This window comes from Eretmochelys imbricata, chromosome 3, assembly GCF_965152235.1.
Source record: "Eretmochelys imbricata isolate rEreImb1 chromosome 3, rEreImb1.hap1, whole genome shotgun sequence".
NCBI classification, from domain to species: Eukaryota; Metazoa; Chordata; order Testudines; family Cheloniidae; genus Eretmochelys; species Eretmochelys imbricata.
In genome coordinates this window covers 89,597,490-89,609,695 of record NC_135574.1, presented here as the reverse complement: position 1 = coordinate 89,609,695, position 12,206 = coordinate 89,597,490, and the positions used below count along the sequence as shown (strand labels likewise).

General features: G+C 43.2%; 1 protein-coding gene across 1 annotated transcript in view; it reads right to left on the bottom strand.

Annotated features, from left to right (window-relative positions):
- The window catches only part of LOC144262377 (amine sulfotransferase-like), a 34,462-nt gene extending 31,658 nt beyond the window's left edge, over positions 1 to 2,804 (bottom strand). The window contains exon 1 of the mRNA XM_077812137.1: positions 2,724 to 2,804. The gene's annotated coding sequence lies outside the window, so the exon portion shown is untranslated. The remainder of the gene's footprint in view (positions 1 to 2,723) is intronic.
- Positions 2,805 to 12,206: the final 9,402 nt, after the last annotated feature.

Here is a 12,206-nt window from a genome sequence, read left to right as displayed (position 1 = left end):
CTGCTCCGCAGACCGCTCTTTTTCTCAGCTGAAAAGAATAAAAACCCCTCAGAGAACAACAATGTGTCAGGACAGACTTGATTCACTTTCCCTATTGTGTACGGAAACAGAGATGGTTCGTTGAGTCAGCTTCGATGAACTTATCCAGAATTTTGTGATCAGATTTTGCAATCAGAAAATCTAGAAAGAAGCTGTTTTAATTTCAGCATACATGTAAGTTTTGTGTCATTTTGAAAAATAAAATTTTATTTTACGGTATAGTATTGTTTTTATTTTGAATTACATATGGGGGAGCACCATAATCTTTTCAGTGCTTAGGGCCTTTAAAGGTCTTAATCCGGCCCACCGGTAAGGTCAACTGTGTACTGGCTCTTGCCGGTACGCTGTACTGGACAGTACCGGCTTACTTTCACCTCTGCCTGTAGTTCTGGCAAAGAGTCCAACCAGGAGATGAGTCATGTCCCTTCTCATCATCCAATGAGAAAACAAGACATCTCCTGTATGACTTTTGTGACATTATTATATGAACTGGGACCATATAGATGAATCTTGCTACCAAGGACCTGTAATGGCACCAAATCTTGTATAAAGGGGGGTCAAGTAAAGTGTCTAAAACAAGGTTATGGTTTGCTGGTTATGATTATGCCATCGGTATGCATGTCTCATTTCTGTATTTAAAGTCATAATTATTGGCTCTATACCATCTGTATCTCAAACTTGTGCTATGCTTCTTGCCTCTGGAGGGACTTTGCTACAACCTGAAACTCTGAACAAAGGACTGATTGACCCATCCCAGCTGTGGATGTACTCCAGAGACTTGATTTGAACCTGCAGTTTATTCCACCACTGCTGCAAGCCTGAACCAAGAACTTTGCCATTACTGTATGTAATACTTTCCATTTAACCAATTCTAGCTGTCCTCTCATTTCTATCTTTTTCCTTTTATGAATAAACCTTTAGATTTTAGATTCTAAAGGACTGGCAACAGTGTAATTTATATATTGCAACTTGTATATTGACCTGGGTCTGGGGCTTGGTCCTTTGGGATTGAGAGAACCTTTTTCTTTGACTGGAGTATTGGTTTTCATAACCATTTGTCCCCATAACGAGTGGCCCTGGTGGTGATACTGGGAAACTGGAGTGTCTAAGGGAATTGTTTGTGTGACTTATGGTTAGCCAGTGGGGTAAAACAAAGTCGTCTCTGTTTGGCTGGTTTGATTTTCCTTGGTGTGCAAAGGAACCCCAGCTTGGGCTGTAACTGCCCTGCTTTAAGCAGTTTGTCCTTAATTGAACTCTCAGTTGGGTCCCACCAAAGCCAGCATCGTTACAACTTTGTGATGGTGTGTGTACCCCACACCAGCCCTGATAGAGCTGATGAGGGCCTGAGAAGTACATAGATGAGACTTTCCGGGATACAGAAGAATGGTCCCACCCCTGGTCTGACAGCTTCTGTGCTGTTGAGGAGGATGAAACTCTCAGGGAAGGAGAGCCCTCCCTCACACCTCAACCCCCACTGCTGTGCCCCCTCCTGCACCCAAACTCCCTCCCTCTTCGTGAACCAGAATGTTTGACTTTCCGGCCCCCCCGACTTCCTCAACACTCCAGATAACAAAGCTGTTACTGTATCTCTTTAAACTCAGCCCAAAGCTGTCAAGCTGAGAAAGCAAAAGGTGAGCAGCAAGAAGATCTGGGGAGGGACCAGCTTCATCTACTCGTGCAAGAACCAGTCTTGGGGAGTTTATCATTTTGCTTCCTAAGTGCACACTAGGGGCAGAGCCATACCAATGCGCAGTGCCCAGAGAATCCTTTCTCTTGGGGACCCCATAAAATGTTCAATTTAATACTATGTTTTTGGTTTTGCCCAATGAATCTGCTAATCTCCATGTTTCATAATGGAGGTTTTAAATCATATTGAGGAATAATATCTTTTTACAGGTAGATGTGTCTCTGGAAGAGCACCATGTGATAAAATAGTTGGGTCCTAAGATAACACAAACCTCATTCTGCGACATAAATTAGAAATGCTCTCAAATAATGAGATGCTCTCACCCAGCAGGGTTGCAGTCACCTTGAAGATTCTCCCCATTCCTGCTTTCTGAATGCAATCAACCCCCCTGCTAATTTTATTACGTACATTCTTTTTTTCAATTTAAAAAAAAATTCAACTTCCTTTTACCCTTCAGGCTGCACTACAAACTCTACAGAAGTTTTCAGCTTGATGGACACTGCAAAAGGGCTAGTCTAGGATGGCCACTCATATGCAAGAGTACAGGAGTTATAACCTTTCTACAAATCTCATATTCCAGCACTGATGTATAGAATGGCATCAGGCCAGCCAAGTGCAACAGTTGTACGCCTACACAAACCCATTTCTCCCTTAACTTTTCCATCCATCTCTGCTGACACAGCAGGAACTATCTATTGCCAGTTGAAAGCTCCATCTTCATGCTGATACTGTAAAACAAACGATGGCTTAGATTACATTTACTTTCACCAGTCAACTCTTTAACACACACTGGTGTTGTGACTTCTTTGTTGGATAACCACACCAAAAAAAGCATTTGAGGATCAGATTCCCATGCCACTCAGCTTATTGCCAAAGAACAGCGTTGGAAAATATTTCCACTGCATACAGTTCACTGCTGAAGCTCATAAGATATTTAATTCATTCACAGATTTACTGATGGAGATGTTTTAGTAATATATAATAAAATAATATTTACCTTCTCTGCTCTATTTCTGCTGCTCCAAGACACAAGCCCACACTCCTGCCTTCCACTTGAATAAACAAGACTGATACTCACTCCTAAAAACAGAAGAATACTTTCTTTACAGCTGGTGTGCAATCTGATTGGAATCTTATGGGGGTGTGTTTTTTTTCCTTGACGTAAGCAGCGTCAGAATGAGCTCTACCCTGACATCTGATGGTGAGCTGCGGAAAAGGACTTCAGGGGCTGATCTCCTTTGCATGGGTCACACCCACCCTGCCTAGCGTGATGGGACTGCTTGCCCAAATGGTGCCTTTGGCTGCTGTGGGATCCCCTGTCTCTTTGTTATTGGGGCAGGAGTAATAAAGTGTTGTTATCCTGGTTCTGTGAATCAAGGACAGTAGAACTGTACTTGGCATTTTATGATGGAGGGACTCGCCCTTAGACGCAAGTGTAAGCCTAATACAGTAGGAAACTAAATGCAGGTAAATCTCACCCTCAGAGATGTTCCAATAAGCTTCTTTCACAGACTAGACTCCTGTCTACTCTGGGTCCAGCAACCGCTCACACCCCCATAGTTACTGTCCTTTTTTCCAGTTTCTTTCAGGCATCTCTTCAGGGTGGAGCCAGCTGAAGACAAAATGGAGGGATTTCCAGGGCCTTTTATATTCTCTCTCTTGTGGGCTGAAATCCCTTTGTTCTCCTTGCTGCAAAATCACAGCAACAGGATGGTCTGCAGCCACCTGGCAAGTCACATGTCTATGAACGATTCAGCTTTTTGCAGTCTGACGCCATTGTTTACATGTTAGTTTGAATGGGTCCAGGAAAGCTCAGGTGTGGACTGGCGTCTCCCAAAGTCCATTGTCAGTGAAGTGTTTCTTGATTGGGCACTTACTGAGAATAGTTCTTTCTCAAGAAGCTGACCAAATGCTTCACTGAGGCTACTTAGAATCAAACAAATACATAGCCAATATTCATAACTTCAGATACAAAAATGGCAATTTTCATTTAAAAATTTCAGTACAGCATCAGTGACAACTTCTTCTACAGTATCAAAATCAACATTATAGTGCTTCGAAGCTTTCACTTTCTCACTCATTTCTGACAGGAGATAGTTTGAGAAATTTTAAGCCAAAAGGAATTTGCAAATGCTGGGAAAGGGGTAACAAATAGAATGGAATATTTCATGCAACCTTCTCTGTGGTATTGCTACTGTGATTCCATGGATTTCCTTTTTTTTATTTCAGAATTGATTGGCCATCAATGTTACCAACTGACCTCTTCTTCCCATGTCATGGGACAGGGCATAAAGGAAGGTCTGAGCAGTTCTCTGTCTACTCTTCTCGAGTTTGGATACCTTAGTTAAGTCCCTTAACTTCTTTCACACAGAATAATCTTTCTTTCTTTCTTTCTTTCTTTCTTTCTTTCTTTCTTTCTTTCTTTCTTTCTTTCTTTCTTTCTTTCTTTCTATATATATATATTTTATTGCCAAGAAACCATAGGGACTTAATTTTCAGCAGTCACCAGGGGCCTGATTTTCACACTCTGGGTAATGACAAGGACAAGCAGTTATTGTTCAAATTGTTGTATCCGTGTCAACAGTGCTAACATGTTTTTTCCTCAGTTCTGGAATTCCATTCCCACGGACTCTTTCCCAGTCTTGGATTGAGCTTGACATGGTGAGATGCTTTCAAATGATTCCTACACGGCATATGACTTGTGGGCGTGTGGGTGCTGGCAGGGAGCTGATCTTACCACATAATGGAAAGGAGAGAATAAATCAAAGGTGCAGCGCTAGCGGGCTGCTGGTGGATTAAAGGCGTCTACAAGGATGTGGGTGCAGCAGAGTCAGCCTAGTTATTCACTTCATTTCCACAGCTTGCAGGTCAGAAAAGGGGGTGCATAGCAAAGGGGAGTGAGGAGCAAAGCCAGGCTAATAACTGATGTTTGCTTCCGCAGGCTGAGTTTGCTTTGGACAACATTAGAGTCGTGTGCGTGCACAAAAGGTGCACACATACTTTTCAAAAAGGCCATGGGAAAAGCCAAGTTATTTTTCGAAAGGCTGGCAACCCCAGAGCTGGTTTGGCAGTGGAAGAGAACCAGAGGCTACCTTGGATATAATGAGGAAATGGCACTGCCAAATAATCTCAGGGCTCAACTGGAGCATGACCTTTGGCTCAAATTCTCTTTTGTAACACTTGAAAGTGTTCAGGGCAAGATAAATCAACTACTGCAGTAGCATCAACTGGGGGATTAAGAATTTACAGTGTTTTAAATTATCTTCCTGTCTTGTAATGTCTGTGTAGCATTGTAGGCCAGGCTTGACATGAGTCATTGGAGATGGATGAGGCCTTATTTCTTGGATGACAGGAATAGGGAGGAAAATGAATCAGCAGGCTGGAAACAGAATGTCTGTAGCAGCTAAGATAAAGAGGGACACCCATTTCCAATGGACAAAATAACAGTACACTGGGATATCTAATGTTAACTGTTTCTGTGTCCAGCTAAAGATGCTGCAGTGTTCTCACTTCTATAGTTTAAGTGATAACAGATCAAAACTGTTGAAAATACAGCAGCTGTCTGCCCACCAACACGCAAGTGCATCACATGTGTATCTGAGACGGTTTGAGTCATACAAGAGTGAGGCCGACCATGCAACATTATCAATCTTATCTACATGTGTTATCTCTCTAGATCCTATACTGGCTGTTGAAGGGGGAAGGGGCTTTGCAGAATTGCCTTGTATTTGGGGTTGCAGTGAGCTTGTCTTGGGGACGGAGGTGCCATTTTTTTTGCATTTCAAAGGTGCTAATCCTAGGTAGAGGGAAGGAGAATGGTGGACCCTGGTAGCAGGGGAGGGGAGAATGGGGGACAGGGAGCCCCAGCCCCCTGGTCTGGAGAGGAGAGAAGAATGAGGGTTTGCAGTGGTCCAGAAATAGAGGGGGATAGGAGGGTGGCTTATGGAAAGGAATGGAGGAATGCAAGGACCCACTGGTGTGTGCAATGCGCTCAGCCTAGGGAAGCAATTCAAACCACAGGGTCACACATTTCATCTCCATTTGTCCCATCCTATATTTCCTCCAGGAACTGCTGCTTATATTTTAGAGCTCATTATTTCTTCTTTGTCGCTCTGGAAGTGGAACTGGAGGATGTACCAGTGAAAATTATTCATTGCGGGCAGAGCTTCAGAAAGAACTGACACTGAATTCAAGTGCATAGATTAGTATTTTTAAACCCATGACACCTTGAAGTCCCAGTTAAGATTCAGAGCCCCATTGTGCTAGGCACTGTACACACACATACGAGGAATCAGTCCCTACTCTTAAGTGTTTACACTCTAAAGAGGTGGGGCACAGTGTCCCAGGGACTCTCCTCAGTGCAGGTGGTGCCTCCTCCTGGCTGCTCTGGGGATTAGCTCTTTCAGCCTAACACCCTTTCCTTGCACTTCCCCAGGCTGTCGTCTCGCTCTCTCACTCTGCAGCCCCCCTCTTGCGTCTCAGGTGCTGCCATCCCATGCCAGAAGGTATGTGCATTTTCCCCAGGACATGTGCAGTGTATATTGTAGAAGGGGTAAAAGAAATGCAAACATACCACGCTACTTAATTAAAATCCTATTAGGGCTCCAAAGGGAGCCAGCATAGGTTGTGTTTTCTTTTTCAGATTTCTGTATGTTTTGAAAGCAGGAGTTAATAGTGAAAAGTAATCAAAACTCTGGTAAAAGTTGATTGTGTCCCTTTTAAGACAAAGTCTCTGAGCTGCTGATGGCTTTGGATCCAAAAGCAAGCCAGAAAGGGTCTGTGTTGCTGCAAATTACCGAACTAAAAAAAAATGGAGAAAACTGCCAGCACAAAGGAGCTGCCGATAAAGGACATACCTGGTCAGCAAACAAATTGTCTAAATAAAAGGCATGGTATAACAAGATACCTTTAATAGATCTCATGCTTATGTTATTGTTAATATTAAACATTGAAGTAAATGTGATGTTAATAAGTACCCCTGTAACAATGTATAGTGTGTATGATTTTTGAAAAACAAAACATAAAAATCCTTTAAGGTTATATGGTAATGATGCTTCTCAGCTATTACCTGTAAAGAAACTTAAAGCTTAACACAGCAGGAAAAACATTATAAGCTTGGTCTGCTGTATAAGAAGGTTTCAGAGTAACAGCTGTGTTAGTCTGTATTCGCAAAAAGAAACGGAGTACTTGTGGCACCTTAGAGACTAACCAATTTATTTGAGCATAATCTTATGCTCAAATAAATTGGTTAGTCTCTAAGGTGCCACAAGTACTCCTTTTCTTTTTGTATAAGAAGGAAAACTGAAGGACCCCACCTCATGGATTTAATGACTAAACAGTGGGATAATTTCCCCATAACCCTTAAAAGGTAGAAGCCATTGAAACCTGGCCTGCCTATAGAATAAGCACAGGAAAGTATGCAGGTAATTCCTCTGTTTTGCCTGCAATCAGCAAGGGTATTTGTAAAAGAAAGGGATATTTTAAGCAATAATCTGCCACCCGAAAAGGGGTAGAAACATGTTCTTTTTGTCTTTCAGAAAAACAGGAAAAGCTGATACCAGCTGAAGAGCAACCCAGAATACCATGAATCTACTGTCACAATTGAAATTGTGTTTTGTGTTCTATGTTTTGTCTTGTGTTGTTTGTCTTGTTGTTAGTACTGTTGTGTATTAAATACTGCAGGGAAACATCCTCAGGTAGCAGACACCATACGAGGTTTTGGAGCAGAAATTATAAATACTGTAGACCTGGAGGTAATTAAGAATAAATTAAGCTCTCTGTCCCAGTTACAGGACAGCCTAATACAGAAAAAAAGGGAAGTGAAAAACCATACTGCTATAGCTATGGGATGTACTGAAAAGCAGATACTTGCTTTGTCCACTTTGGAACACAAAAAGTTTTGGGTAATATCAGGAAACATTTCTGATACACTTGCTAAAGCACAGAAAAAGATCACTGTTTGATACTTACCAGTACGAATGGATACAGTATGTTTCTAGCACAGTAAGGCCAGACCTTTTAATTGGGGAAATTGTTGTTAAAATGGCACACCAACAGGCTCTGGAAGCAAAGATATGAAAAGTTAGCCCACTCCCCCTATTGCACATGGGATCCTCCTGACAACCCCGGACATTGAGCCAGTGGGCTGGGGAGGGAGGGAAGCTATTGAACTCCAGAGGTTGTACCGGAGTGGACTCCTCAAAGGTGGGTAGAGCCCTGTAGTAAAGACATTTCACTAGGATCGTGTATGTGGGATAAATTGGATAATGAGACCAAAGTACTGTATAATGGGCAATGTGTACGTGTTAATTCTTGGGAAGAAGTGTTTTGGGAGGATGAAAGTGTTAGCAACCCACCAGTAAAGGAATGTAAATGTAATATAAGTACTGTGTTTACCAATAATCACATTTACTATTTGCCACAACCAAAGAAGTCTCAGCTTTCTGTGAGCACTGATTTAGCTGAGTTCTCCATCAAACTTGGCATTGAATGGCAGAAAGTTACCAAACTCCTGTTAAAAGGTAAAGAAGTAACAGTTCCTAGAACAAACAAAAGGCAATGTGGGAAACTGAACCACTCATATTATACATGCAAACGGAGACATGTTAAGAATTGCCAATGCAGAAAGAAAAATAACACCTTACCATTGGTAGGACATAGTTTCTGGATGGTCTCCCACAACTACTGACATACTATCTGTAATGTTATACCCCCGAATTGTTTTGGTTTTGAATTGTATTTGTTTCATTGGGATGTTTGGAATGTGCTGTTGGATAAAACGAATGCATGCAAAGCTAGAGGCACAGGCCTAAATCACCTCCCACTTATTTTTTTAAAGGAGTTGGGAAAGGGTGTATTGCATCCCACCCCAAAGGCTCATGTTATAGTCTCTATATTCATAGAATCTCAGGGTTGGAACGAACCTCAGGAGTTCATTGGGTCCAACTCCCTGCTCAAATCAGGACCAATCCCCAATTTTTGCCCCAGAACACTAAATAGCTCCCTCAAGGATAGAACTCACAAGCTAGGGTTTAACAGGCTAATGCTCAAACCACTGAGCTGTCCCTACCCAAGCCACAAGGTGAACTGTTTTGATTACAAGATTTGGTAAGGTTGAATTTACAAAGCCTTTCTTGCTGAACATGAAAACTGCTGTATACCTTTGAAGGTCTCTGTAAAAGATTGTGTGTGTGAATGAGCAATGTATGCATCAGGGAAAGATACGGTGTGAAGGCCATTGTTATAGCCAGATGGTCAAGGAAGAAGGAGTGAAGAGACTTAACGACATCAGAGAACCATCAAGGTGCATCCAAAATGAAGAAAGGGCAGATGGAGAACCTTGGAGGGTGCGGGGGGGCTGGCACCCTTAAAGACAAGACAATTGATTAAATAGCAACTAGGACAGGATGACAATCTCAGATGTCTTTTGGAATGTTAACAGCAGAAGATAACACCAATTAAGAAGTAACCAGTCACAAACTAACACAGCAAAATCCATAGACTTCAACAGAGAAAAAAGACTATACAAACAGGATGCTTGGCCATGGGACTTTGGGTTCATCTTGCCACACTCCAGGAGCATCAGATCGCGACCGGCAGAGCCCTGCTCCCCTCTGCGACCAAGCTGGCTGGCCACTAGATTGATCCAGACTCTGGACTGGTAACTATACAAACATTAATTGGCGGGACTGTGCATGGTGTGTGTGTGTGTGTGTGATTGAAAAGAATATGCTAACTGTTGTATTCTCAATAAATGCGGCATGCTGCCTTCTCCCCTGTAAAGATCCTGGGTGCTTCTAATAAGTAAAATACCGGACAGCCTGCACGTTCACTGCCCAGAGCGTGCCACTCACTCAGTGGCTGGCAGGGGACCCCAGGCCTGCCCTCCACTCTGGGTTCTAGTCCAGGGGCCTAGTTCCATCAGTGAAGGCCTGGGCAACCACAAACCTTCCTGCCACTCCCCTGGACTATCTCCTACCTTCTAGCCCACATACAGAGAGCCCCACATGTTTTCGTCACCATCCGAAAGCCCAAGTGACCAGGCTTTACAATGAGTAAGTGTATAGATGAGATCAGGCAACCCCGTATTAGACTACGGACTGATATAGCAGCCCCTCTGAAATACTTGCACAGGACCACTGAACCCACTTTATCACAGACCCTAATCCCTTCCCAGGCCTGTCTCCACAACTGCCTTCCATGCCATCCACGCAAGGCTGAGTCAGAGATTCACTCCACAGGGCACCTCCCTAGCCACTCTGCGAGCACCTCCCCTGCTTCAGGGCTTAAATAGTTTAGCAGGCCTTGTATTGGCCCTGCCCACTGGGCTGAATTACACTCACATAAGGACAAAAAAAATAGATTGCAGATTTTGCTCCATTTTGAGAGTAAATAGTACAAACTGCACAACCTCCTCAACCCGTTTGTTGTCCAGGCTCTTCTCGAAATCTTGTCCTCTCTTAGCTTTTGCGACTCAGTCCTCTTCCCTCTCCAGTCCCTCCTTCGGTGCGTCATTCAGAAGATTCTCCTCATCAACCTGCCGACTGTCTGTGGGGATTCCACAGGGCTCTGTCCTGAGTCCGCTCCTCTTCTCCCTCTATACCTTGGCACTGAGCTGTTTTATTTTCCCTGTTCTGAATTAGCATAGCAGGAAGGCCAGTCCTGTTAGCCATGTAGTCGTTTCCTGTGCTTTGCTGAATTAGGGTCTGTACTTGGAGGGGTCAGTGGGGTATAATCTAGATAAGAAAGAGTGTTGAAAGTTTGATCTCCCTTCTGCTTATGTTCTTATATTGGCCCACAGCACTCCTTTCGACAATGCTACTGGCACTACTTCTTTTCCAAATTTTATAAAATTCACCAGACTTTAAACCTCCAACAACTACATGGAATTTTGATCTTTTTTCAGAATTACATTTTCTAGGAATGGCTCAGCTGTTGAATGAAGCTAGGAGAGCTGGCCCTTGGGTATTTTACAACATCAGCTTAGTCCCACTGAACTCAATGGAACTGCCCAAATGTTGGGCAGGTCTGGTGATTTCTCAAGTCTGATTATCATTTTGGAGAAATGGAAAATGGAGCTACTATGAGGTGGGTGCATAACTGGTTGGAAAATCGTTTCCAGAGAGTAGTTATCAGTGGTTCACAGTGAGGCAGGAAGGGCATAACAAGTGGGGTCTCGCAGGGATCGGTTCTGGGTCTGGTTCTGTTCAATATTTTCATCAATGATTTAGATTACGGCATAGAGAGTACACTTACGAAGTTTGCAGATGTTACCAAGCTGGGAGGCTTTGCGAGTGCTTTAGAGGATAGGATTAAAATTCAAAATGACCTGGACAAACTGTAGAAATGGGAAAGGTGGAAAACCACTTTCTCGTATCAAATAGAGCATTGCCTGAAAAAGATGTTCAGAGAAGTTCACACTACCTTTAACAGTAACTACTTCCTACTCCCAGTTTTCCCGCGAACATTTGTGATGGAAAAAAATCACTACATGATGATAGGAAGTGAGCTGGTACTACGGGTGCCTAAAACAGAATTGGTGAAATTATTTAGAAATACTCATTGCAGTCAAAGTTAGATCAAGGATGAATTTGGGCCATTATGATTTTCCATGATGGTACTTTGAGAATTCACAGTTTAGACCAATGGCATGTGTTTAAAAACAAGTGCAGCATTCTCTGATAAGGCTGCTGAAATCTGCAATATGCAAGTCATACCAACAAAGGCTTTCACCAGCTACTCAGATGACAGTAATGGGTATGTTTCAAGTTCCATGCATGGTGGATTAGACATACAACTGCAATTAAAAAAAAGAAATATGTGTCTATAGAAGTCTCATAATTTTGTTTAGCTCTTAAAATAAATCCTACCAAAATACATACTACTTCACTGAGATAGTATGATCCCAGTAGGGTTTTGTTAACACTTATTCTACATATCAGGGGTAGAGGTGGCGGGGGTGCAGGTGAGGGCATTGTGTGTAGTTAAGTGTTTTGCATGTGTGACCCTAACAGCATCCCAGTGCAAGACAGCAAAGGGCACATTGGTATGTGGTAGTGAGTTTCAACTGGCCTGACCAGCTGACCCCAACTCACTAATGTCATAACCTGTGGCTAGAAGGTGTCATGTAAGAGCAATGAAAAGCTAATAACATACACTGTCATGGGGTCTCAGGCCATGAGGGGAGAAAGAAGGGGGAAAACACCCCCTTTCAGTCAATGTGGCTCCTAGCCTTCAGGGTCGTGAAGCGTAGCAGCCAGAGTCTATGCAGCTGCTCTTGTGTTCAGGGCAGTGATGCCTAGTGGCCAGAGTCTATGCAGCTGGCCTTGTATTCAGGGCAGAGAGGCCTAGTGGTAGGTACAGGGAGTGGTAGGAGGACCTCAGACTGCCCTACTCCACCAGGTCCTGGGGAACTGGTAGCGCTGGTTTTGGGCTCAGGTTCCTCTCTCAATAGATGTGTTCTCTGGGCCACTTCCTATCT